At 45.5% G+C, this 24,855-nt stretch overlaps 1 protein-coding gene across 4 annotated transcripts in view; it reads left to right on the forward strand.

The window, feature by feature from the left end:
• RMC1 (regulator of MON1-CCZ1) overlaps window positions 1-24,855 on the forward strand; it is a 1,737,150-nt gene that overhangs the window by 1,301,491 nt on the left and 410,804 nt on the right. The gene's annotated exons all lie outside the window — the stretch shown is intronic.

Here is a 24,855-nt window from a genome sequence, read left to right on the forward strand (position 1 = left end):
GTATGATTTGTAGATTACAATGTGTCCAACTTGGCCTAAACCAAGAGCATGAACTGAATGTATTTCTATGATCAAACTGGATTATGCCTATTTATTTTTGCTGTGATTATGGTTCTTGATGATGCTACCACATCACAATAGACAGAGCAGCCAACAATGGGGACTTGTACTAACCTGACTTAGTAATGCTGCCAGTGACCTAGTGCAACTCCCACCACCCAGTGCACCATAACAGGCTAGCCCCATGCTTGGGATAGTGACCAACTTCTAATGCAACGGCAACCCCTGTCATTTCTCACTAGTACACTTAACCCTGTACAGCTCTTATATGAATTTAGTGCCTACTTATTACTGGCATATAAACTTAGATATATCTTCTGATATATCCCCAGGCACATCAAGACACAAATTAAAAAATATTCACAAGTATGGGACAATAGCTATATGCGTTGGCACGCATGTAATTATTACACAGTCAATTATTACTTGTTTCCGTCTGAGAATCAAGTACTCCAACAATATAAGTACAGTTGTGCACCTTGGGCCCACTTTATAACTTTAACTTTAATTCATTTATTTACATGCACATATGTCATACCACGGAGGGTATCCGGCGTTTAGAACAGCACTCAGCCATACGATTCGAACGCAGGTCACAGTTGAACAATCAATTCACTGCCTGCTTGCTTCATAACTTGTTCGGCGCCAATTCAACATAGATAAATGGTGGCAAACCACGGCTCATTTAAGTACTTTGCTTGCCTAATGAAAGTTTAGGCACTTACTTAATATATTAGAGGTTTGCAATATTAGTGCAACTCTGCATATTACCTCAGCTTTATGAACCATGCGTCTTGAAAATAGACGTGTGTGAAAAATGCTCTGCTTTTTAAGATAACTATTTTGCTTTGGGGCAGCAAAAACTTTCTTTGCTAATCAGTAAATAGAAGACGAGTGAAGGGCGTCTTTGTGGGGAGCACAGCACGGGGTTGCTAGGCAACCAGTGCTCCACCCGGTCACATGACCAGTGACCATATCTACGTGCTGAGCTGTTATAGGACAGCCCAGACAACACCCACATTCCACAAGGCTGCTACCGGCCAGACGGCAGTAAGCCTCAGTCACGCATGCATTCAAGCGGCTAATTGGTAAGTTTACGAAGCGTTGTCTGTAAACTGCATTTTTTATGGCGTTTCCTGCCTGATGCTCTAGTTACACTGACTGGTACAACTTAACAGGTTTTTTCCCCTTCCTATTTTTTGTTTTATTCCATTATTTAGTATACGAGCTGGCAACTGGACCACATGACATGACTTGGCAAAGTTAAAAAATTGGACATCCAACTGCATTGCAATGACCTTGTGCTATTTATTGCATAAATCCTGTGATTCACAGGTAGGCTGGAGATCACTATTCATTTTTACTTAGCATTGGGAAATGGGACTACTGACTCAGTACTATAATAGCAGACCGTGTCTGCCTTCACAGATCCAATAAACCGCATGGAAATTTCGCAGAGATTAGCTAACCAGCTCATCTAACCATACACATTTCTTGGCACACGCCAGCACCAAGTGTTCCACTTATCAGGTACCCCCTCTTGTTCAGACTGTTATTTCTCTTTGTGATGTGGATATGCACACCTATTATTATTATTATTATTATTATTATTACTTTTGACTGCACTATCACATTAATGAAATAATACAGTTAAGACAGTGCATTTTTTCGCTGACTATTTCTTTTGTTTTTGTTTTCCCTTCTCTTTCCCTTACCCCTCTTCTGTATTCATGCCTCTGCATCTTCACTGGAATTCCATAACTGCTGTCTTTTGACCTACAATAATATCGATGATCTATGTGTTTAAATATGTACAAACTGTTATTTCTGTTGGTAGCCATATATTTCTTACTCCCTGAAGACGGCCCAGTTTAGGGTTGAAACACGTGTTGGCGTTTTTTGTTGTTTAACTTTGGCATTATTGCTTAAAAGCGGCGCTCTTTCATGTTTAAGTTTAACGTTTTTGCTGAATAAGCTTATGGAACATTAAAAATAACTTCTTGAAAATCTAAATTGACTAAATTCTTCTCTAATAAGATCATTGTGAACCTTCTTTGAATAGTTGATAGTCTCAATTTATGTTACCTTATATTCACCAATTGGGTAACCATCAAGGATTTTTAGTTCATATTTAATTGCATTACCTGGAATTACTAGGAGCTCTGTAATATACCATTCACATTGATCTAGGTTGGCAGCGCAGATAGTGAGGCTTTCCAAACTACTCACTTTTATTTTGATGAAGGGGTTTTGAGAGATTACCCTTCTTGACCCCACTACTGACGCATACCTCAAATTCAGTGACTTGTACTTTATTTTCACTCATAACTACCCAAACTTACTCTTTGTGTTTGTGCGCAGCTTCCCATCCAGGATCATTTCTCAGACACCTCATTTGCATGCATTCAGGGAGCAGGGACCAAGCAGGAAAACCAATCATAACACTCCTCCTTCTATTATACCCCAACAACACAGACACTATTACAACAAGACAGCACAGCACCCACACTGTCGCACGCACACCTGACCCATGCAGATTGGCTTGATCAGGAAGGAAACATGATTGCCCAACATGGTGTAACTAATTTTCATGCAGTGTCACCACACCAATATTGCAACATCCACAATCACCAAGTCGACACACAACACCTTCCACCCACCACTGCCACTGGCGGGTCACCAGCCTGCCACACTGTAGTGCTACCTGCCCCACATTGGGCCAACAGACCACACTCCGACCATCAAGAACAACCAATAACACCTCCTGTCCACCACTGACACTGTCTAATCTCATGGCTGCCACCCCAGAGTGCAAACTGTCCCTATGTGGGCTGGCATGTGGCCCCAGCACCTCTACAAAACAGAGCTAACCTTCATCACAGACCATTCCAACCGGATGGCACATGAGTTGTCTGCATACTTAACCACAACATTCTGGACAACATTCTCACCTGACACAAGGCACTCACACATTCCGGCAACTGACCCGCACAGCGACAATAATCATGGTCAACCAACGCCCAACAGAAACCAGGATCCCAGAGTGTTGGCTAGACACCCTGAGCCGCCAACGGCAAACTCAACTGAGAAGACTGCCCACAACTAGACCAGCTGAGCACCGGCACAAAGAGATGGTAAGAGTTGCCGACTCTAGAATCATCTGGATGGGGATCCAGGATGATTCCAGAAAACTAGAATAATGCAAACTTTGGATCGAATGAGAGAAACCTAGATTGGGCTCAAGACAACAAACCATACATTCCTATGTTGGCATCCACACAGGAATATACAACCCCATCTATGTGTAAAATCAAACTTCAGAAAAGGCCTCCATCCAGAGACAGCCTTAGCCACTGGATACTGGTACCACAACTGCAGCCATTCTCGACCAGCAAACCACAAGCGTGGCCTTTTCCCACTGTCGCACTACACCATGCACACAAAATAAACACCCATCAACCATGCAAACTATTCATCCACAACAACCTCACACCATCATGCAAGCGCTGCAGTCACCTTTATACATTGGATACTACATAACACACTCTCATGGTGTGAGAAAATCCATTTGCAAAATTATGCACACAAGAAAACAGGATGTGGGCAGGGCCCTACCCACACCAGTTGTGAAAAGCATCACAATTGATGATCTCCATTCACTTTGCATGGTGTTTCCCATCTCAGCATAACCCCATTTAAAATAGTTGTTGTTTTAAAGTCCAAGTTGCTAGTTCCTCAATTCCTCAAAAGGTTAGACTGGCAGATCTAAACTTAACTTTCATCCTTAAAATGTTAAACTGTAAGTCCATGTTGCTAGTTTGAGCAACTTAAAATTGGAAATCCTCAACTGGTTGTCTATCATATGACATGAGCAAAATGCTGACATGAGCACACACCCCATAATGAGGCACATGCGCAGCAACAATTCAAAGCTCAATATTAGCGCATTCTCAACAGAATACGCTACTTTAAAATCCTATATATGTAATAAATGAACACATCTTGTAAGAACCATCCACAGAAATCAGAAATCCCTCAAAAATGTTATTCTATTGAAACAATTACTGTACTTGAATCAACATGACTTTGTTAATCCACATTCATAGCATACATCCTTTACTGAGTATTAAGCAGCTCAAGACAGTTTCCTGAGCATACGTTTATTTATACACACATTACCAGACTACCAACATCTTGTTATTAAACAGATGCTAAAGATAAACCTGATGAAACCGTCAGCATCACAATATGCGTTGCCCCCTGCTGACAGCAGCCCAACCTGCAGCCACAAAAAGACAGATGACTTCCTTGATCAACGTTGACATTCACCGCACCCGTGCAAAACTGTTAGGTAGAGTGATTTAGGATACCTTAGTACAACTAACCACAAAGTTTAGCACTGAAAAAGTAATCTTTCTAACATGTCAACTATGGAAACTTATAGTCAAGAGTCCCTTGCTACAAAAACTGCTGATTGTTTAAGAGTACTATGTAAGCATAAGAACCTCCTGACTAAAGGCAAGAAAATGGAATTAATAGAAAGGTTGTTAGCTAACCAAAGTCTGGATGATGGTTCTGAGGAACCTACCATGACAGAAAATGTAGATATCAGTATAGAAATTGATATTGATCAAAATGTTGATAATCTTGAGGAAGAGTCAGAAGAGGAGGGTGAGGCTGCTGTGACTGTCCCCCCTAGGCCTCTGTCTGCTCTACCTGCTGTACCTACTGGGCCTTTGCCAAGTCCCACACTTAGTCCTCAATATCTTGAATTAGAGAAAATGAAACTTGAACTAGAGTTCAAGAGACTGAATACTCAGGCTGAACAGAGACATCAGGAAATGAATCAAGAACTAAGGCTAAGGGAAATGGAGCTCAAGCATGAGCTAGAAATGAAGAAATTATCTGTCGAAAATGCTTCTCTCTCTGGCTCCTCTAGAAGTTCCAGTCCTAAAAGACCCCGGATGCCTAAAGAATTGGTTGGTATGTATGAGCCTAAGTTGGATGTGTTGGATTGGTTGTCTCTGTTTGAATATAATCATGGGCTCCAGAACATCACAGGAAATGACTTACTCACCTGGTTGTTCTCTAGGCTTCCCCCTGTTGCAACTGATGTGGTAATGGAGTTGGGGGAAGAGGATAGGAAAGAGTATGAATGTGTGAAACTAGCTCTGATAGCTAGATTTGGGAAGACCCCTTCCCAGTATCTTAAGAGGTTTAGAACCCTCAAAAAGCATGATGGTACCCCTTGGGCTACCTGGGTGAGTGAAGGGTTGAAAAACTTAGAGGGATGGATTAAGGGTTACAAAGTGAACACTTATGAAGGTATGAAGAATCTTTTTATGTTGGAGTCAATTTATGATGCCTGCTCTCCTGAGCTCAGACAGCACTTGGCTGATTCAAAGGAATTAGATTTCCGAAAACTAGCTAAGGCTGCTGACTTGTGGGTTGCCAACAGGGCCACTCACAAGGATTCTGGGGTAACTCAGAAAAAGGATGAGGGGAAACAGCCTAAAAAGGACTCCAAAGAGAATTCTAATACTGCAAATTCCAAAGAGGGCCCCAAACAAAACCAGAAGGGTAAACCACCAGGGAAACCACAGCAGAATAGTGTCTCCTCTGGTGCCAAACCAGAGGGAGGTCAGAACAAGCCTCCATTCCAGAAGGCATTTGTTAAATGCTTTGTTTGTGGCTCTATTGACCATGTGAAAGGAGATCAAGGGTAAACCTTCAGGGATCCAACTTGCCTCCTTAGCCTTCGCTCCAGAAGAGGAAGTCCCAATGGCAAGTGGAAACTTTCTACTGCTGGCTGATGAACCCATTGGTGTCTCACCCAGTGTTTCTTTAGTCTCTCTGGGGTTGGTGGAACAACAGAACTTAGGTGTGTATAATTCTATCCCAGATAATACTAAAGAGTATTATAAAGACAGTGTCCAGGTGAATGGTCAGGAGACTCCTGCCATTAGAGACACTGGGGCCAGCATAACTGTGGTGGATGAATCATTTTTCAAGGCAGAGAATGTTGCTAAGGCACCCAAATGCCTCACCAAGTTAGCTGGAGGGCCTGGGCAGATGTGTCCCCAGTTACCAGTTCTCATCCAGTGTAATGACATGGCTGTAAAAATACCTGTCAGTGTACAATGTGAAGTGCCAGGTAGGGTTCTGTTGGGTAATGACCTGAAAGCTCTTGGAGTTGTGTCACATACCCCCAGACCACCTAGTAAAAGGTTACAGGAGCTCACAAAACCTGCCAGAGAGAAAACCATGCGAGGGTTATCTCAGGAGATGATGACAGAGATCACTCCTTTACCACTGGAGCAACTCACTGCAGTAACTACCAGATCAGGAGCAAAGGGGCAACCCAAGACTCCTAGGAAAAAGTCAGCAGCAAGCACTCCAGTGCTTCCAACAGTTACACCTGTAACTCCACCTCCAGCTGAGACTGAGAGGGAGGTACAACCCTGTACGGTTGAACTAGACTCTGAAGAAGAGCTAGTGGGAGGCCAAGAACTTATTGGAGATCTAGACCCTGAGGACCATCCTGAGCGGCAGTCTTTACTAGCAGAAGGTGGGCCCAGCAGGGCAGCTTTCCTTAAGGGACAAAGAGAATGTCCAACTCTGGAGGGTCTCCGCTAGCAGGCAGCTGCTCAGGCTGATGGGCAAGAGCCTGGGAAGTATAGGTTGCACTGGGAAGATGGCCTCTTCTACAGTGAACCAACTGAGTCTGAACCTGGAGACCACAAACGCCTTGTAGTACCTCAAGAAAACAGACAACAGTTCTTGCACTTAGCCCACGAGATTCCTTTGGCTGGTCACTTGAGCTTCAAGAAGACCAAGGAAAGGCTCTCACTCTACTTCTATTGGCCAAAAATGGGGGCAGAAGTAGGTAAGTTTTGCAAGAGCTGCCATACCTGCCAAACTTCTGGTAAGGTTGGCGCCAAGAATGTGGCACCCTTAGTGCCTCTCCCAGTTGTGGGAGTCCCATTTGAGAGGGTAGGGATTGACATTGTTGGTCCCCTTGATCCCCCTACCTCCTCAGGCAACAGGTTTACCCTTGTTGTAGTAGACCATGCTACTAGATACCCTGAGGCAATTCCTATGAGGACTGTTACAGCTCCGGCTGTGGCTAAGGCCCTCCTTGGTATTTTTACCAGGGTTGGGTTTCCTAAGGAAGTAATATCCGACAGGGGGTCAAACTTTATGTCCCACTACATGAAAGCCATTTGGAAAACCTGTGGAGTTACTTACAAGTTCTCAACCGCCTACCACCCCCAAACCAATGGGTTGGTAGAAAGGTTTAACAGAACCATGAAGAGCATGATAGGTGCTTTAGAGGAACCTCTGAAAAGAAAGTGGGACCTTCTACTGCCATGCCTTCTCTTTGCTTATAGAGAAGTCCCTCAGGAGGGAGTAGGTTATTCTCCCTTTGAACTTCTCTATGGCCATCAGGTCAGAGGTCCATTGGCCCTGATTAAGGAGGGGTTGGAAGGTGCTCCTCCCCTCAAGCCAGTCAGAGTGACTGACTATGTGATAGGTCTCCGAAGGAGAATGTCACACATGATGGCAGAAGCTAGTGATAACCTGAAAGCTGGACAAGCTTTGGTCAAGCATTGGCATGATCAAAAGGCTAACATGGTTGAGTTCACTCAAGACCAGCTAGTTCTCGTTATGCTCCCAACAAGGCAGAGGGCCTTGCAAGACAAATGGATGGGACCCTTCAAAGTTGTAGGAAAACTTGGAGAGGTCAACTATCTGGTGGATCTGGGCAGACCCAGGGAAGCTCCTAGAGTCTTCCACACCAACCGACTGAAAGCATACATTTCCAGACCTGAAGTAGGAGCCTTGCTTCTAGCATCAGCAGCAGAGGAAGAAGAGAGTGAGTCTCTCCCTGATCTCCTCAGAGTTGTACCTTTAGATGAAAAAATTGAAGGAGTTAATCTCGCTTCAGATCTGACACCTGAGCAACAAGAGGAGTGCAACTCTATGCTAAATCAGTTTGCCTCCCTGTTCTCACTCTCACCAGGCTTGACCCCTTGGGGACAGCACGAGATACTCACTGGTGACTGTCTGCCAGTCAAAAGCAGAGGATACCGAATGTCAGAAAACGTGAGAACCCACATCAAGGGGGAGGTGTAGAAGATGCTTGATCTCGGGGTAATGGAGCCCTCTACGAGTCCATGGTCTAGCCCAGTTGTGTTAGTACCAAAGGCAGGATCCAAAGACTTGAGATTCTGTGTGGACTATAGAGCTCTTAATGCAGTCACCAAGACTGATGCCCACCCTTTACCAAGGACAGATGAGTTGGTGGATAAACTTGGTGCAGCCAAGTACCTCAGCACATTTGACCTTACGTCAGGCTATTGGCAAATAGCCTTGACAGACCATGCCAAGGAGAAAACTGCATTTTCCACCCCAGTTGGCTTGTACCAATTTAAGGTCATGCCTTTTGGATTAAAAAATGCACCTGCTACATTCCAAAGGATGGTGAGCCAAGTTCTAGCTGGGATGGAGGACTTCTGCATGGCATACTTGGATGACATTACAGTCTTCAGCCACTCCTGGGAGGATCATGTGAACCACCTAGGACATGTTTTGCAGGCTCTTGGACAGGCCAATTTGACTATCAAGGCAAGTAAATGCCAGATAGGTCAAAGTAAGGTGGTCTACCTTGGGCATGAGGTGGGAGGTGGAGAAATAAGGCCTTTGCTCAGCAAGATTGAAGCTGTGCAAAATTGGACAACACCTACTACTCAAACCCAAGTGAGAGCCTTCCTAGGCCTCACTGGGTATTACAGGAATTTCATTGAGAACTATGGGACCATAGCTTCTCCACTGAATGTAATCTCCTCTCCAAAATTCCCAAAAAAGGTCAAATGGAATGAGGAGTGCAATCAGGCCTTTGAAAAACTGAAGAAAGCTCTTTGCCAAGCTCCAGTATTGAGAGCTCCTGGCTACCACCAAACTTTCATTGTACAAACTGATGCTTCCAATGTAGGTATAGGTGCAGTTCTAAGCCAACTGGATGAGAAGGGTAGGGAGCACCCCATTTGCTTCATCAGCTGTAAGCTGAAGGATCCTGAGACAAGGTGGGCAACAATAAAAAGAGAATACTTTGCTATTGGGTGGGCACTGAAGAAGTTTAGGCCATACTTGTGTGGTTCTACTTTTGTCATTCAGACTGACCACCAACCCTTGAGATGGTTAATGCAAATGTAGGGGGAAAATCCAAAACTATTGAGATGGTCAATCTGCCTGCAAGGGTTTGATTTCACCGTTGAGCACAGGTCAGGGTGTCACCATCAAAATGCTGATGGACTCTCTAGGATGTATGTCATCGACTAGAGGTATGAGGTTCATCCAGGAGTGGATTAAATCCTCCTGTCCCTTAGTCTGGGGGCGGGGCGAGTGTTGGGGAGAATTCTCTGTTTAGGCTGAATTTCCTAACCTAGCGAGTCCGCCAGCAGCTTTGCTGGATTTTTGGGGTTTATTTTTTTCTCCTGCCAAAAGTGAGACTCTTTTACCCTCACTCTTGGGCATGATTTGAGTGTGTTTCTTTGAATCTAGATGTGTTTAATGGGCTATGGGGTCTTTTACTCCATAGGGCTTCATGTGTTTTTGTGATGTGTGTTACACAGCACCCTCAGTGCAGTGACACAGGGGTGTCACAGTGACCCCCCAGTATAGACTCCATACCCTGGGACTGACTACTGTCTCCCAGGGCATGTAAAGTCACCATTGACTTTACTAGTCTTAAATTCTGAACAGAACCAGTACAAACCATCATATTGTGGACGTACTGGCTGGGGCTATTCAATTACCCCAGGGTCTGTTAGTCGAGGGGGCACGTCTCCGTCCCCCCTGATCGAGTTTTGGCTGGTGGCAGTGGATACTGCTTTTTATATTCAACCGCAAATATTTTCCTATGGGATTTCCCATTGTTTTAGGCTACTATCTTTATTTAATTATTTACGGTAGCCTCGAACATACCGCCGGTTTATTTAATTAATAATTCTCCCGTTGGTATTTTTTGCCAAAACTTGATTCTAAAATGGCGTTTGTATTCTCTTCTGTGACTCCAACCCAAGTCGAGCCCTTTGTTCCACTTTTTGGCGGGCTTCTCCACAGAAGCCCTCCAAAGTGGTGCCACTCTGTCTGGGGTACTTAGGAGGGGTGGAGGGGGATTTATGCACCCTGGACTGAGTTGCCTAGGCAACTCAAGTCGCACTCCGTCCTGATTGGCCCAAGTGGTGAGCCGGCCGGCTCACCACTTAGCATGTTTGAGTGACAGCTAGGCTGAGTGAATGGGGGTTTTCTGCATAAAAGCAGGGCTTTGGGGACTGGAACTTCAGAAGTCGCCACAGGACCTAAGAATCCGACGAGGGAGAAGCTGAGCCGACCTGCCACGACACCACCACCGGTGGAGCCCTGCTGGACCGCCTCACCACTTTTCCCAACGACAGAGGAGATCTCCCGCCGGAGAGTCTTCTTCCTTTGACTGGTGGGGATAACCAGTTTCACCGTCTTTTCGCCTTCCCGACGTACCTCGTGGCCGCCTTGCCTGTGCCAAGCACCCCGGCAACCGGCATACCACGTTTTACCACGACCGCGAAACAAAGGTACCACCTTTAACCGAAAAACTCTGCAGCTGGTTTCTTCCCTGGTAGTGCAACGTCCTTCATCTTTCCTCCAAGTCGAGATCTTCTCTTCCCCTGGACGACGACGCAACTTGCACCCACTACCAGGAACAACTGCCACTGCTGGAGGATCCTTCCCACTTAAGGTACCGTGTCCCGCCTGGCTTCCCTTGCTACCGACTGTACGGGGTAGATTTAGCCCCCGGCTTTTGAACCTGGGTTTGCCTGGGACACTCTGGCTAAACTTTCCTAAGCCTCTCAAAACTCTTTTTGAACCCTCTGCAAGACTTTCTAAGCCTAGTGTAACTGTGTGATCTTGGGCGCATTTGTGCTCTGCACTCTCTAAGAGTGGGCCCAGCCTTTGGACTTTGGTTCACCAGTGACTTTTGCTCTTCTGCCTTGCTAACAGTGTTCCTGAATCTTAGAGTGGTGTACCTTTCCATATTCTGTTTTTTCCCCCCCTTTCTCACAAACTTATTGGAGTGCCATCTAGTTAAGCGCTCACCTCTGTATGAAAATAAGTGGTGTTTTACTGTGACTTATCTGATAAGGAAAAAGGGGTGTATATATTACAATAGTAACTGTGTTTAGAATATTTTACAATAAGAGTGTTGGAGTGTTTCAAACAGTGTGTTTTTAAATAAATAATTATATACTTTGATACCAAAGCTCTGGTCAGTGTTTGCTTGTATTGGTGTGTCTGAGTGCCTATTGTGTATACTTTGCATACTGCCTAACTCTTCTTGAGAGAAGTCAGACTGCTCAGCCACAGCTACTAGGTAAATCTGGGTGGTACAGACTGCTACCAAGTGGGTTTACTGCCAACACCTGTAGTCTTAAATCTTTTGCAGTGTTCCCTAAGGGAACTGCACAGGTTTCTGCCTAACAAAAACCAACAGTGTGCACACACCATGCATTCAGGTAACGGGGACCAAGCAGGAAAACCAATCATAAAAGCTTCCCTCTGCGGGGCTCGAGCCTGTCCACTCATCCTTTACTTTATCACACAGTTCTGTACAGGCTTCCCTCTGCTGGGCTCAAGCCTGTCTTCTTTGTGGTGGTCCCCTTCCCCACGTTTTTTCTTAGGTATCTTTTCACTGTCAAAGACTTTCGAAAACTGCAAGGATTTTAGATAGACTTCTGCATGACCACTTCGACCTCTCTTTCAACAATTTTGCAATTCACAATCTTCCTCATCTTGTAACACCAATGCCTCTTGGTACTTGTATTTCTTATTCTCTTTATTTTGCCCTCTTGGCCTTTTTCAATGTGCATATACTTTGCCTTCTTGGCATATTCCAAGTTCACATACTTTGCTTTCCTTTTATTCAACTTTCTTTCCTTATCGCGGTTACTTTCTTTCCTTTGGTTCCTGTTGTAACATCTTCAAGTTTCATAACATTTCACAGAGACTTTTGAATGTGCGACTTCGCCTCGCAGGACCACTCTGTTACTTTGTATCTTTTCCTTTCACAATTCAACAATTGTCCTTTCCATTCACATTTTATCGGCACATGTGCAACCTTCAATTATCAAATTACAGTCACTTTATCTTTTAACGCAAACCAGACTTTTGTTGCCCTCGATAACTCACTGGTCGCATTTATTGGTTTTGTTTCATCTGCACATGCAGCAGTCAAGGCCGTTACCAACTCCTCCTCTGCTTTGCCCCAACTCTGCCGTTCGCCCGGGAGGGTTGCAGGCCGCTTTCATGCAACGTGAAGGTTTATTTCCTCCGCTCACTCGGTTTCAGTCTTGGAACACTTATATCTTCCTAAAAGCGTGTATTTCTCGCCTGGCGCTCTCTCGATCTGTGTAACTGCCAATCATCCCGTTGGTCTTCCAACTTCCACAGCCTGACTCGTATCATCCCCAAAAGAGCTGTTCCTTCTCATGCCCAGCCTCGCTCAAAGTGTGCTTGTGCGTGCCACCTATTATTCTTACAGGGAGTGTTAACAAGCAGCAGGTGTGCATTGCAGTGCATTAGGACTACTTGCCAGAGAGTGCCTGGCCTCATTACAGGGACAGAGCCAATGCAAGTCAATGTAGGTAATGTTTCTGACCTCATTCCTCATCTTCCTCGGCTCAGTGATGTTGTCAATGTAAAGTGGGGAGAAATTATGGGAGCTATAGTTTCCCATAAAATAAGCAGGGATAGGGGTTAGATGGGTTGTGGAAAAAAGGGGATACCATGTCTCACCATTGGGTGCTTCTCTCTCACTCCCTGAGGACTCCCCCACCCAGATGATCCTCCCTCGCCCATCCCCAGGGACTAGGTTGTGAAACACCCTCTGGTTTTTCACAGTCAGATACTGGCCAAACCCCTGGCCGGCGTGTTTAACTCGGTGCAAAACGGTGGCCATCTTCCAGCCTTAATGACAGAGGCCCAGGTGACCTTAATACCTAAGTCAGGCAAGGATCCCAAATACTGTTCATCCTATAGGCCCATAGCATTACTAAACTTAGACTCCAAGATTTGCTTTTTTTAAAATAATTGTAATTGTTTTACAACAACCAACCCTTCAATTGCATATTCGATCGCATTTCAATATCACATATCAAACATTATCTATAACCTCTGAACCTCCCACCTCTCCCTCCACCCCATCTGTGCATACATTCTGGTCTTCCGTTGCATCCGTATCTTCGCAGTCTGCTACTTGTGCTGCGTATGGCAAAGTTGTTACACCCCTGTCCGGATTGAAAAGTGTCACAGTCAACGCAATCCACTGGTGAATGTCCAAGCTCAATTCTTGTTTTTGTTCCATTAACTCCTTTTCCCATACTCCGGTTTAAACTGTAGACCATTTTTTCAAGTCTTCCCACCAGCTAGCCACCGTAGGGCCCCTCGCGCCCTTCCTCCTCATAGCTATGCAACGTTTGGCTAATAAGTACATTAAATCTTTCACTTGTTCAGGGGTTTATTTTTTGCACTCCTCTTATATCTGCCTTTTAGGGAGAATTCTCTGTTGAGGCTAATTTCCCAAACCTAGTGAGTCCCCCAGCAGCTTTGCTGGATTTTTGGGGTTTATTTTTTTCTCCTGCTAAGAGTGAGACTCATTTACTCCCACTCTTAGACATGATTTGAGGTGTTCCTTTGACTTTGTATGTGTTTATGGGCTATGGGGTCCTTTACCCCATAGGGCTTCATGTGTTTTTGGTATGTGGGTTACACAGCACCCTCCGTGCAGTAACCCAGGGGTGTCGTAGCGACCCCCAAATATAGACTCCATACCCTGGGAGTGACTACTGTCTCCCAGGGCATGTAAAGTCACCATTGGCTTTACTTGCCTTAAATTGAACAGAACCAGTACAAACCATCATATTGTGGACGTACTGGTCGGGGCAATTCGATTGCCCCGGGGTCTGTTGTTCGAGCGGGCACTGTCCAATCCCCCCCGACCGAGTTTTGGCTGGTGGCAGTGGATACTACTTTTTATATTCGACCTGAATATATTCCTATGTGATTTTCCCATTGTTCGAGGCTACCACTTTTTAATATAGCCTCGAACATACCGCCGGTTTATTAAATTAATATAAATTCACCGGTTGGTATTTTTTGCCGAAACTCGGTTCCAAAATGGCGTTTGTGTTCGCTTCTGTGACTCCAACCCAAGTCGAGCCCTTTGTTCCACTTTTTGGAGGGCTTCTCCACAGAAGCCTCCAAAAGTAGTGCCTCTCTGTCTGGGTACCACAGGGGTGTGGGAGGGGGTTTAGGCACCCTGGACTGAGTTGCCTTGGCAACTCAAGTCGTACTCTGGTGTGATTGGCCCAGTGGTGAGCCGCCCGGCTCACCACTTAGCATGTTTGATTGACAGCTAGGACTGATGAATGGGGGTTTTCTGCATAAAAGCAGGGCTTTGGGGACTGGGACTTCAGACGTCGCCACAGGACCAAAGAATCCGAAGAGGGAGAAGCTGAGCTGACCTGCAACGACGACACCACCGCTGGAGCCCTGCTGGACCGTCTCACCACTTTTTCTGACGACAGAGGAGATCTTCAATCCGAAGAGTCTTCTTCCTTTGACTGGTGGGGATAACCAGTTTGCCCGCCTTTTCGCCTTACCGGATAATCTCGTGGCCGCCCGGCAACCGGGATACCACGTTTTCTCCACTACCGTGAATAAAAGGGTAGTACCTTTTAACTGGAGAACTCCGCGACTGGTTTCTTCCCTGGCAGTGCAACGACCTTCAGCCTTCCTCCACGTCGCGATCATCTCTTCCTCTGGACGACGCCGTGACTTGCACCCGCTGCCAGGAACAACTGCCCCCGCTGGAGGATCCGCTCCACTTTAAAGGTACCGTGTCTGCCTGGCCTCCCTCGCAACGGTCTGTGTGGGGTGACTCTTAAAGCCTCAACTTACCACTTGGGTTGGCCCTAGGCTGGCTAACTGAACTTTTCTTCACTGAATGGATTCCTTTCTGAACTCTCTGCAAGACTTTCCAAGCCTTTTAAACTTTGTGACCTTGGGCACAGTGGTGTTCTACTCTCTCCAAGAGGGAGCCTGGTCTCTGAACTTTTTGCTCACAAGTAGACTTTGACTTTCCTGCCTTGCTAAGTGCTTCTGAAGGATTGTGTTGTGTGCTGTTCCTAATTTCTGCCTTTTCCCTCCCTTTTTCTTAAACTTATTGGAGTGCCATCTTTAGTTAAGCGCTCACCTCTGTCTGGAAATAAGTGGTGTTAACTAAGACTTGTCTAATAAGGAATAAGGGTTGTACCTATGATAATAGTGATTGTGTTTTTGAACTTACTTATAATAATAGTGCTAGAGTATTTCTAAGTGTGTATTTAAATAAATAATGATATACTTGATACCAAAGCTCTGGTCAGTGTTTGCTTGTGCTACTGTATTTTGGTACCTATCTTGTATACTCTATATACTGTCTAACTCTTCTTGAGAGAAGTCTGGCTGCTCTGCCACAGCTACCAGGTAAATCTGGGTAGTACAGACTGCTACCAATTGGGTTTACTGCCAACACCTGTAGTATTAAGCCTTTTGCAGTGGTCCCTAAGGGAACTGCACAGGTTTCTGCCTAACACTGCCTAGCATGCATGCCTCTGGGAATTGTATGTCCAGTTCCACACACCCCTGTGCCGCTTTGTGATCCACTCCATCCCAGAACTCTTGCACCACTGGGCATCCCCAGAACATATTTATCAACCTTGCCTTCTCCTCCCGGCATCTGAGACATTCCTGTTTTCCTGCTCCCTTAAATTTAGCAATAGCTGCAGGTGTAAGGTATGCCCTCTGTAGAGCTGTATCAATTGCAGCCTAGCATTTCTGGAGACCTTCTTGTGATATATTACTATAGCACTCCATTCTGTGTCTTCAAAGCTCTTGTCCAGATCAGTTTCCCATCTCCCCCTGCACTTCAATTCTGCCCTCGGGTCCCGCTCTATCAACACTTCATAGATCTCTTTGAAATGGAGTGACCCCCCTCTGATATGCTGAGCAGGTTCTCTACTTCCTCGTATCCTATTGTCTCATCATTGATAGACTCCAAGATATTCACAAAACTCCTCACCACCAGGTTGGAGCAGTTCATGCCTAGTCTTGTTAGCCCAGATCAGTCAGGATTTATTAGAAGTCGAGGCACAGTTGACAATATAAGGAGGTTCATAAACCTAATCGACAAATCAGGAAGAAATCCAAATGATATGCTTTTGTTGGTGCTCAACGCTGAGAGAGCGTTTAATCATGTTGAATGGCGATTTCTTGAGGGAAGTGCTGCAAATTCTTTTTTTGCTTTGGGCCCAAAATGATCCTCTCCAACTGCGAGACCCTCTCTGGGATGCTTCTGATCAATGGGGCAGTTACTGCGCCCATCCTGCTCAATAGAGGTACTAGGCAGGGGTGTCCCCTCTCACTGCTCCTATTTGCGATTGTGATGGAGCTGCTGGTGGCACGGGTATGAACCAACGAGTGCATTGTGCGTATAAAGTTAGGGGGGGGGCTAACCTTAAAATTAACATTTTCGCGGATGACGTGATTCTAACTCTCTCGGATCCCTTAGAATCGCTAAGACATGTAACAGAAGAAATCAAGGGATATTGTAGGGTCTCCGGGTTCCATATAAACAAGGCCAAATTGGAGATGATGGGTCTAAATATTCCCCCACCCCCTGTGAAGGAGGACCTCCGGCAGATGTTTCCATTTACATGGGCTGCTAAAAATATCAAATACCTAGGCGTCAACATAACTAGCAATACTGGGGACCTGTTCGGTGTCAACGATCCGGCCCTAGTGAGGACCTTCAGGAAAGACTTGGATTGCCGGGGCAGTCTGCGACTGCCTTGGCTAGGGAAAATGGCAGTAATCAAAATTAACATCCTCCCACGATTTCTATACTTATTTCAGTATATCCCTGTCTCTAATGCTAAAGGGGTGACAGGGAACTGGAACGCTATGCTGCTACGACTTGTATGGAGCGGGTGTTACACTGTGCACGGCTAGGAACCGGGGGGTCTTTAATTCCCCAAGCTTCGGAACTGCTATAGAGCTTCGCAAATACGCCTGTTGATTGATTGGGTGCAGCAAGAATCAGAAAAGGCCTCTTGAGGCCTGGGATCGTGTTGGAAGGGAGAGAGGAACTACCTCCTTCCCCTCCCCGTTTACTCAATTTCTTCATAATGAAGACTTTTCACCTGGGAAGATTGACTGGGGGTTTCAGCATTGGGCAGACAGAGGGTCGAGTAAGATGGGGGACCTATTTGCCAATGGGAAAATTGGCACATTCGAGGACTGCAAGGTTGAGAGGGGCCTTGAGGAAACAGACAGATTTCGGTATATGGAGGCAAGGCACTGGGATCCATTAATACGAAACGTTTGGCTTGAGGTGAGATCCAGCATCAAAAAGATTTTACACGTAGACATTCCAGACGACCCAGTGCTGTCTGTTTTGGGACTCGCTAATATGCTGTAGCAGGGTTGTACCATGCCGAATCTCAGGCTGTTGACATATCGTCTGCTGGCAGATGAACTTTCAATCGTCCAATTTTGGAGGGAGACAGAACCCCCAATGGTTAGTGTTTGGCTTGATAATGTCTGGAATATATTGGCAATGGAGAAACTATCGGCTAATATAAAAGACGCCTTGATGGTGTTCATGACTACCTGGAGACCTTTCTTGGCCTATATGCAAAAAGACTATCATTCCCTCACATGCCCGGTGAGGCTGCGGGCGCTATGCCTGGTGGTGAAACCCAATGTACTATGCTTTGTTCCACCTATTGAAATGTCTGAAATTTTCAAAAGGACTTGTACTCTGTATACTCCTGGTGGTAGGGGGAGCGGTAAAGGGGCTGGGGGGGAAGAGCGAGGGGTTGTTGTTCGTAAGAGTTATGAATTTTATACAATCCATACCGGTTGAGTCCAGAGCTGGTTATGATTAAATAACCCAATAAAATCTTGTTTTAAAAAAAGGGGGAATTGTGCCCTTATCGCCTTTTACTTTATTTCTTCGGTATTCCAAATGATTTGTTACTGCCAAATTGCCTGTTTGGAGTGGCCCGGGGTCACCACTAACTTCAGGGCAACTCTCCGGTCACCTTTAGCGACTCCGCTTCGCTCTCTGCTACTGTGGTGAACCTTCTGCATTCTGCCCACTCCGGTGACGGCTCCTGCGTAAATTCAGCGGTCTGCACGAGTCTTCCGAGCTCTGCCAGCTCTGTTGGGCCGCTGTGTCCTCCCGCACACCGAAGCACCTCACCTCATGTCGGTTTGGGAGCACGTCTCTCATACGGCTGGCCTAATTGTCATGATGCCCGCTCCCGGGGAGCCGGTTCAAGCCCTGCGTCCCCGAAAGCGGACATCCAGTCCCCAAGGAAGGACCCAGCAACCCCATATAGGGGCCCTTTGGACAGTGTCCTGGCGCCTATGGCGCCAGGCTCATAAAAGACATCAGTCCTGGCGCCATAGGCGCCAGGCTCATTATGGGAGTGCTTGGGTGCACTTACCTGATGCAGACCATGCTGCAGGATCCCGGCCTCCTTTACCTGTGGAACTAATTTACCAATCCGGGCGTGGTCGGGGAAGGATACATACCTGATTGGAGGAAGGATACATACCTGGAACTTCTTCCAAGGCTATTTAAACCCCACCCGAACAGCCACACGTGCTTCGCGTTGTTCTGCATCTAGCAGCTGGACGCTCACCGTGTCTGCTCCTGCATCCTGATTTCTGCCACGCCTGCCAGCATCATGCATCACATGCAAAGGAAGAGAAGAAGAGGACAGAAGAAGGAAAAGTCCTTACCTGCTAAATCCGCAATCTGGAGACATCTCGCCGACAATCCTGAAAAGGAAGACTTTAATTTAAAAGCTCATCGCGTCGATCGCTGCAGCGCCGCATTCCACTCATCTTTACAGGGCGCCTCCATGTTCAGCAGCGATCATCCGGATTCGCAGTCACGCCCCAGCGCCTAGGGAGAAAAAGACCAGAACAAAAGGTGAGAGAGAGAGAAGGGAATAAGGAAAGCTAAATCTCCATGTTAAGACTTACCTGTTGATTCATTCCCTCTTCATTTCGGGTCCGCGCCGCATCCTGGCATTTCCGGACCCCGGCCCCTAAGGGGAAAAAGAGACATCAGCGTTAATGAGCGAATGAAAAGACATTACCAAAAAACGCTCATTAAAGACTTACCTGATTTCTACAAGGATTTCACCTCTCATCTCGGGTCGGTGCCTGTTCCCCGGCATTCCGTACGCCAGCCCCTATGGGGAAAAATACACTAGCATTAGTACATTAATGCATGGACACAAGGGGAACCTCTTACCAAAAAACTTACCTGGAAGCCAAGCAAGTTTGGTTCTCACCAATCCGAAAATCCAGTGAAGTAACTGGATATCAACACGCCCCTGCATCAGAAGCAGGATGGAGAGCTCGTCCTTCCAGACCCTAAGGTGAGACGCTACGAGAAATCACAGAAGGGTTTCGAGGAGGGTGAGAGGGGAAAGTGGGAGGCCGATTGCATTACCCCGCAGACAGTTAATCCCCTATTTTGGCCTACAGAAGGATACTTCTGCGAGCCAGACAAGCCAGATTTGGGGGCCCGGTCCAGTCCGCCTTCCGAACCCTGCGCATCACCTTAGAAGAGGTCACAGCAGCACGAACCAGGCCAGCGCCTCTGTGGGAGTCAGGTGAGCGTAACACTAATCTTCTCATGGACAACCATGACGCTGGTTCCTGCTGCACGCACTCTGCAATGCTGCATGCCTTCTCTTTCCGCTTTGGCTTCAGCTGGCGCTCTACCTTCTGCTTCTGCAGCAATCCCAGCACTCCAGACTGATTCTGCTTCTACTGCTCCTTCCGTGTCTCTCTTGAGCTGTAACTCATTTCAATACCAGGGACAATGGTTCCGCACCGTCTTCTTCCTGGTAGTGACCTTAGCCTGCTCCCATAAGGTGGCGAGTCCCCCCCTCTCACCATGGGATCGCCCTTTGAGTCGATCTAGCCGCGCCAGAGGTTCTGATGCCTGAGATTTGGGTAGGTCTAGATCTGACCATTTTACTTCTCTGTCCATCGGAAAACACTCCTCGGGACCACATGCATTATCTCCCTCCTCCCCACGGAAGGTTTCTCTGTCCTTGTCTGACATATCCTGTCCCCAACTTGTGTGACTTCCCTCCTTCTCGACTCTATTCAGAGTTAGCATGTCCAAAGACAAAGCTCTGTGTTTGAAGATTATACAAACTTCCCTCTTTGCCTTGTGACTGTCTATTTCAAGTCAATCGTTTTTTCCCTTTCATTTCGGGTTCTTTCTTGGTCCTCATCTCATAATAGACTTTATCGATTTTGTCCCCAATGCTTCTTATATCAAACTCATCCTCTAGATTTGCTCTAGATGGATCTGGCATTGGCTCATGTGTTAGGTATAATTCTTCTATGTCCTCCCATGCTACTAATGCATTAGGCTCCATTACTCTTTCTCTATGCAATCAATGTTGCATGCCCGTTTCCTTCTTCTCTTACTCTTTCCTCTTCCTGTCTTTTCACCTCTCTTCTCTCATTTGCCCTACGTATTTCTTCCTCTCTGTGTCTTTGCATTCTTTTATCTCTTAATTTCTGCTCTTCCTCTTCCTCTTTCTTTCTAGCTTATCCTGTTCTTTGATTGCTCTCTGCCTGTTATCATATTTCTTTTGATCCTCTGCTTCTTCTTGTTTTCTTAGCTGCTCATCTTGATACAGATGTTCCCGCCTTTCTGTTCTTTCTTTTGGCCTTGTCTTCTTTCAATTTCTCCTCTCGTTCCCGGTCTTTTTTTATCTTGTTCGTTCTGATCTTCCTTTTGTCTCACTTCCTCAATGCTCTTTCCATCAAGTTTGAGGAAAATCTGACCGCCCACCCATTCGTTCTGTACAAGTGCTACCTCATCTGCCTCATCTTTCTCTCTTTTCCATCTTTTTATTTCTCGCCCTATATTAAGGATGTACTTGATCGATCACTTCTCTCCTTATCCTGTGCGACTTTAGGAATCACATCCCTTTCTGGAGCCTTTTCTGGACTCTCGTCGCTGCTATGCGCAGGCGACTCATATGCCGGATTGCTGTACCCTATTGCTCCCTTGAGCTCTCTTAATGGGTACACTCCGTTATCCTTCGTACTATCGCCATTTACTTCAAGCGTGGCGGGGGAGCAGAAGGCTCCTCACCCCCCCTCTTTGCACTGGTTAAGCACCCAGTCTTCAGGAGATGGGTTTTCACTTTCCTTCTGGTACATTTTTTTAGCGCTCTAAGCTCACTATCCTTTTTTCTAACTTTTTTCCGATGTATGCTGTGTGTAAGTATGTCCTCATGTGTTGCAAAACTGGTTTTGGTAGTGTTCCCCCTTGTGGCCATGGCATGAACATCTTATCTGCTGTGCCCTTAACCCATTCCGCACTTTACTGCTTAAGCTTGGGTGCGTGTTTTGGCAACTGGTTGCACAGATGTATAAGCAGAGTAATATCCTCAATTTTGACTCGTCATACTTGAATGTCAATACTCACCGTTGTGTTTACACTTTATAAATACGTTTCAGAAAAATAACACAATATGAGCATGCACCAACGTTACAGCTCAAAACCTCTTATGCCACGTTCTATTTCAATCTATTTATTCACTAAACATCATCAGTTCAACTAAATAAATCATTAATTTTCAAATCTCCGTTTTTTCTTTCATGTTTCTTCAATTTTCACTATTTCTTCACCTCATATATTGTATTCAACATACAATACAAACAGACAACACTGACAAACTCGGCCGGCCCACATATATCTCAGTCCACAGTCTTCGTGACTACTTCTTTGTCAACGCTCTTCGTGACTATCCTTGCCCCTAATAAAAGAACTCAGACGGAGTGTGAGTCGTTCCCTTTAGACAACCTTTAATCGTCCGTAGCCTACGTCATCCACTTTTGGGACTCTGGATACGACCCCTTCTGACGTCCCTATGATGCAGGATTCTGGGCTTACTTAGGTCGCTGTTTGCCTATATATCTCAATTGCTTGACGATCCTTGTCTCAAGTCAATTACTTAATAACTCGATGCTCATCGTCTCAGGCTATTCACTTACTAACTTGTTCTTCATCGTCTCAGGTTGTTTACCCCAACCATCCCTCTGTTACTTATTTCCCCTTATCACTCTCTCCACTAAGCATCCACTCGTGTTTTCGACTTCCGAATCTCGGGATCGTCAACCTCCTCAACCAGCGGCTTCAGCCTTCAGTCCGCTCAGCTTCCTGTAGAAATCGGGAAGGGATTCCATTTGAAACCGAAGGGCCCTTCCCACCTGCACTTGCAAGATTTTTTAAACTAACTGCTGCTATCTACAGGGAGCTTCACGTCCTTCCAGCTAAATGGCGGAGGACGTGCAATATTTCCGGGTCCCCAAAGCTTACTATGTCGATAGATTTTTAACCATCCTCTCCGCTACCACGTGAACTGGGGTTAATCGACCCAGCACTTTAAGCCGAGGTAGCAATACTTTTGAGATGGATGGGGATGCAGAATATACTCAAAAATCAATAATCAGACTAACTCAGGAAGTTGGCAAATCAAAGCAGTTTAACTTGCAATTGTCTAAAACTGGGAGTTACAACGAACATCGACAATTCTCTCGATCTTCTCGCTCAGCAAGTTCCATAAAAAAGCATGTTATATAGTAAAAACACGTCGTTGCTGATGTCATCCTATGTGGCAAACCACAAAAACGTATTGAAGAAAGTGATAGGATTAGAGGGAACATCTAGGGATACGTTCCATACTGGCCTAAGAGAGTGATAGGGTCTCTAACATCAGGTGGGGCAACTAAGCCCTCCTCTAGTACAGGTCACTACGAATGTCATCAAATACACAAGGTCCCATTGGTTAGACAAACCATAGGGCTCTTTACTATATGGGTCCTCTATAATTGGTTGGCACCCTTATATCCGTCAGTATTTTTCCACATACGCCAGCAGCACGCAGGCTGGCATCCAGGTGCTGGTCGGTTGGTCTTGACCATAGCTTCCCACCAATTAGCCTACTATCCATCATCACTCTGCTGTCTGCCAGTCAATTGGCCCTTAGAAGATTGGCCTTGAATTTGTTCTTCGTGCCTGAGAAAAAGAGGGAGAATAGCATACTCTGTCTCCTGGAGTTGGCGTAGCACGTCATGATTATCTATTTTCACTCATCCACGTGACTGAGGGCCATGAGTTCTGCTGCATTTAAAATACTATTATTTAATGAACCCCTGACGTCTTCAGTGTTCTCGTGCCCCTCCTCTGAGCAGGGTTTTGTTCTTTCACACACTTGTAACTACTGTCTGATCATTCTGGCCCAGAGTGTCCTTGACGTCTTGGGGCTGGTCCAGCCTCGCCCTTCTTTGATTCACCTCTGTAATTCAATTGCTTTTTCAACTGTGACACACTGGAAAAGCCTTTCTTTTTTCTGATCCAGCCCTGCTAAAATGCGTAGTGGAATCGTCCATAGTTCATTCACTCATGCATGCCGCAATCTATTCATTACATAGCTAATCTTATGAATACTTTGTCTGCTTGCGTTTCTTTGCATCTGTACATGTGTAAAATGACTTAATGTCTTCATCTTTTATGTAGCATAAACATCTTAATCTTGATCTCGAAATGTTGCTTACCTTCGATACTTTCTTAACACCTATAGAATGTTTATGTTCTCTTGCCTCTTCATCTCTTCTGGGTGCATCAGCCCTGCTTCGTGTGACGTCACCAATCTTCCGTTTTGCTCACTTTTCCCACTTCTTCTGGGATTTTATTCAAATGGCCATCATATTGTCGTGTATGCAGGTATGGTTTTTCAATGGGAACCTTTCTTCCAGGATTCTCCTTGGTATTGGTATCTTCAATGGCACTGCATGCATCTCACATTCTGGTTCCCAACATATAGGCAACATGGGAGAGATGCTTGAGGTGGGGGTACTTGGCTCCTTCTCTACGAGCGTGTAATTGGATATAACTTCCGTAAGCTTGTCTAGTTTGAGAAGTCTATGCAAATGTATGTTCCATTAGGTAATCACTTAATTTTGCCTTTGTTTCTGTTCCTTTCTAATGTATACGTAGTGTTCCTTTTAATGTATGAGTTTGAAATATAGTGTAAAAAGTTTCATTGTAAACTGGTAAACACTTTAAAAAACAGTCCCCTGCCATGTGATCCTCCCTCATAATACGGCCTCAAGGGTCAGGATCAGGTAGCGACTGCCTTCCACTGGCCACTTGAGAGTGGGCCCATACTGGGGTTTTAGGAAGGATCTCACTAGATTCATCACATTACCTACTGTACCTTTCTTTCTGAAAGTATGTCGATTCCTGTGAGGGGTCAAAAATGAGAGGCGGACAACTTGATAAAGGTTTTTCACAAGAAGCCATTTGATTAACTTAAAAGGGTGAGATAAACGCCCTGCTTTCCCTAACCTAACGTGAGTTTCCCTGCCTGTGAAACTAAGACTAAAGTAAAACACTCTAATACAAAAGGATATCTGTCCCTCACACTGAAACATAAAACAAAAGCATTTTGGGTATTCATATGCCTGTTAAATTTCAACAAAAAAATAATTAGAACCAAGTATTCTTGTAGCCAGGGTCGGATCCCCTTCCCCAGGACCAAAGCAGAATTTCCAAATAAAAGTTCCAATGAATAAAGTTAATTCCAATAGTCAGATTCTACT

This window comes from Ambystoma mexicanum, chromosome 5q (genome assembly GCF_040938575.1).
Source record: "Ambystoma mexicanum isolate Mex_15411 chromosome 5q, UKY_AmexF1_1, whole genome shotgun sequence".
NCBI classification, from domain to species: domain Eukaryota; kingdom Metazoa; phylum Chordata; class Amphibia; order Caudata; family Ambystomatidae; genus Ambystoma; species Ambystoma mexicanum.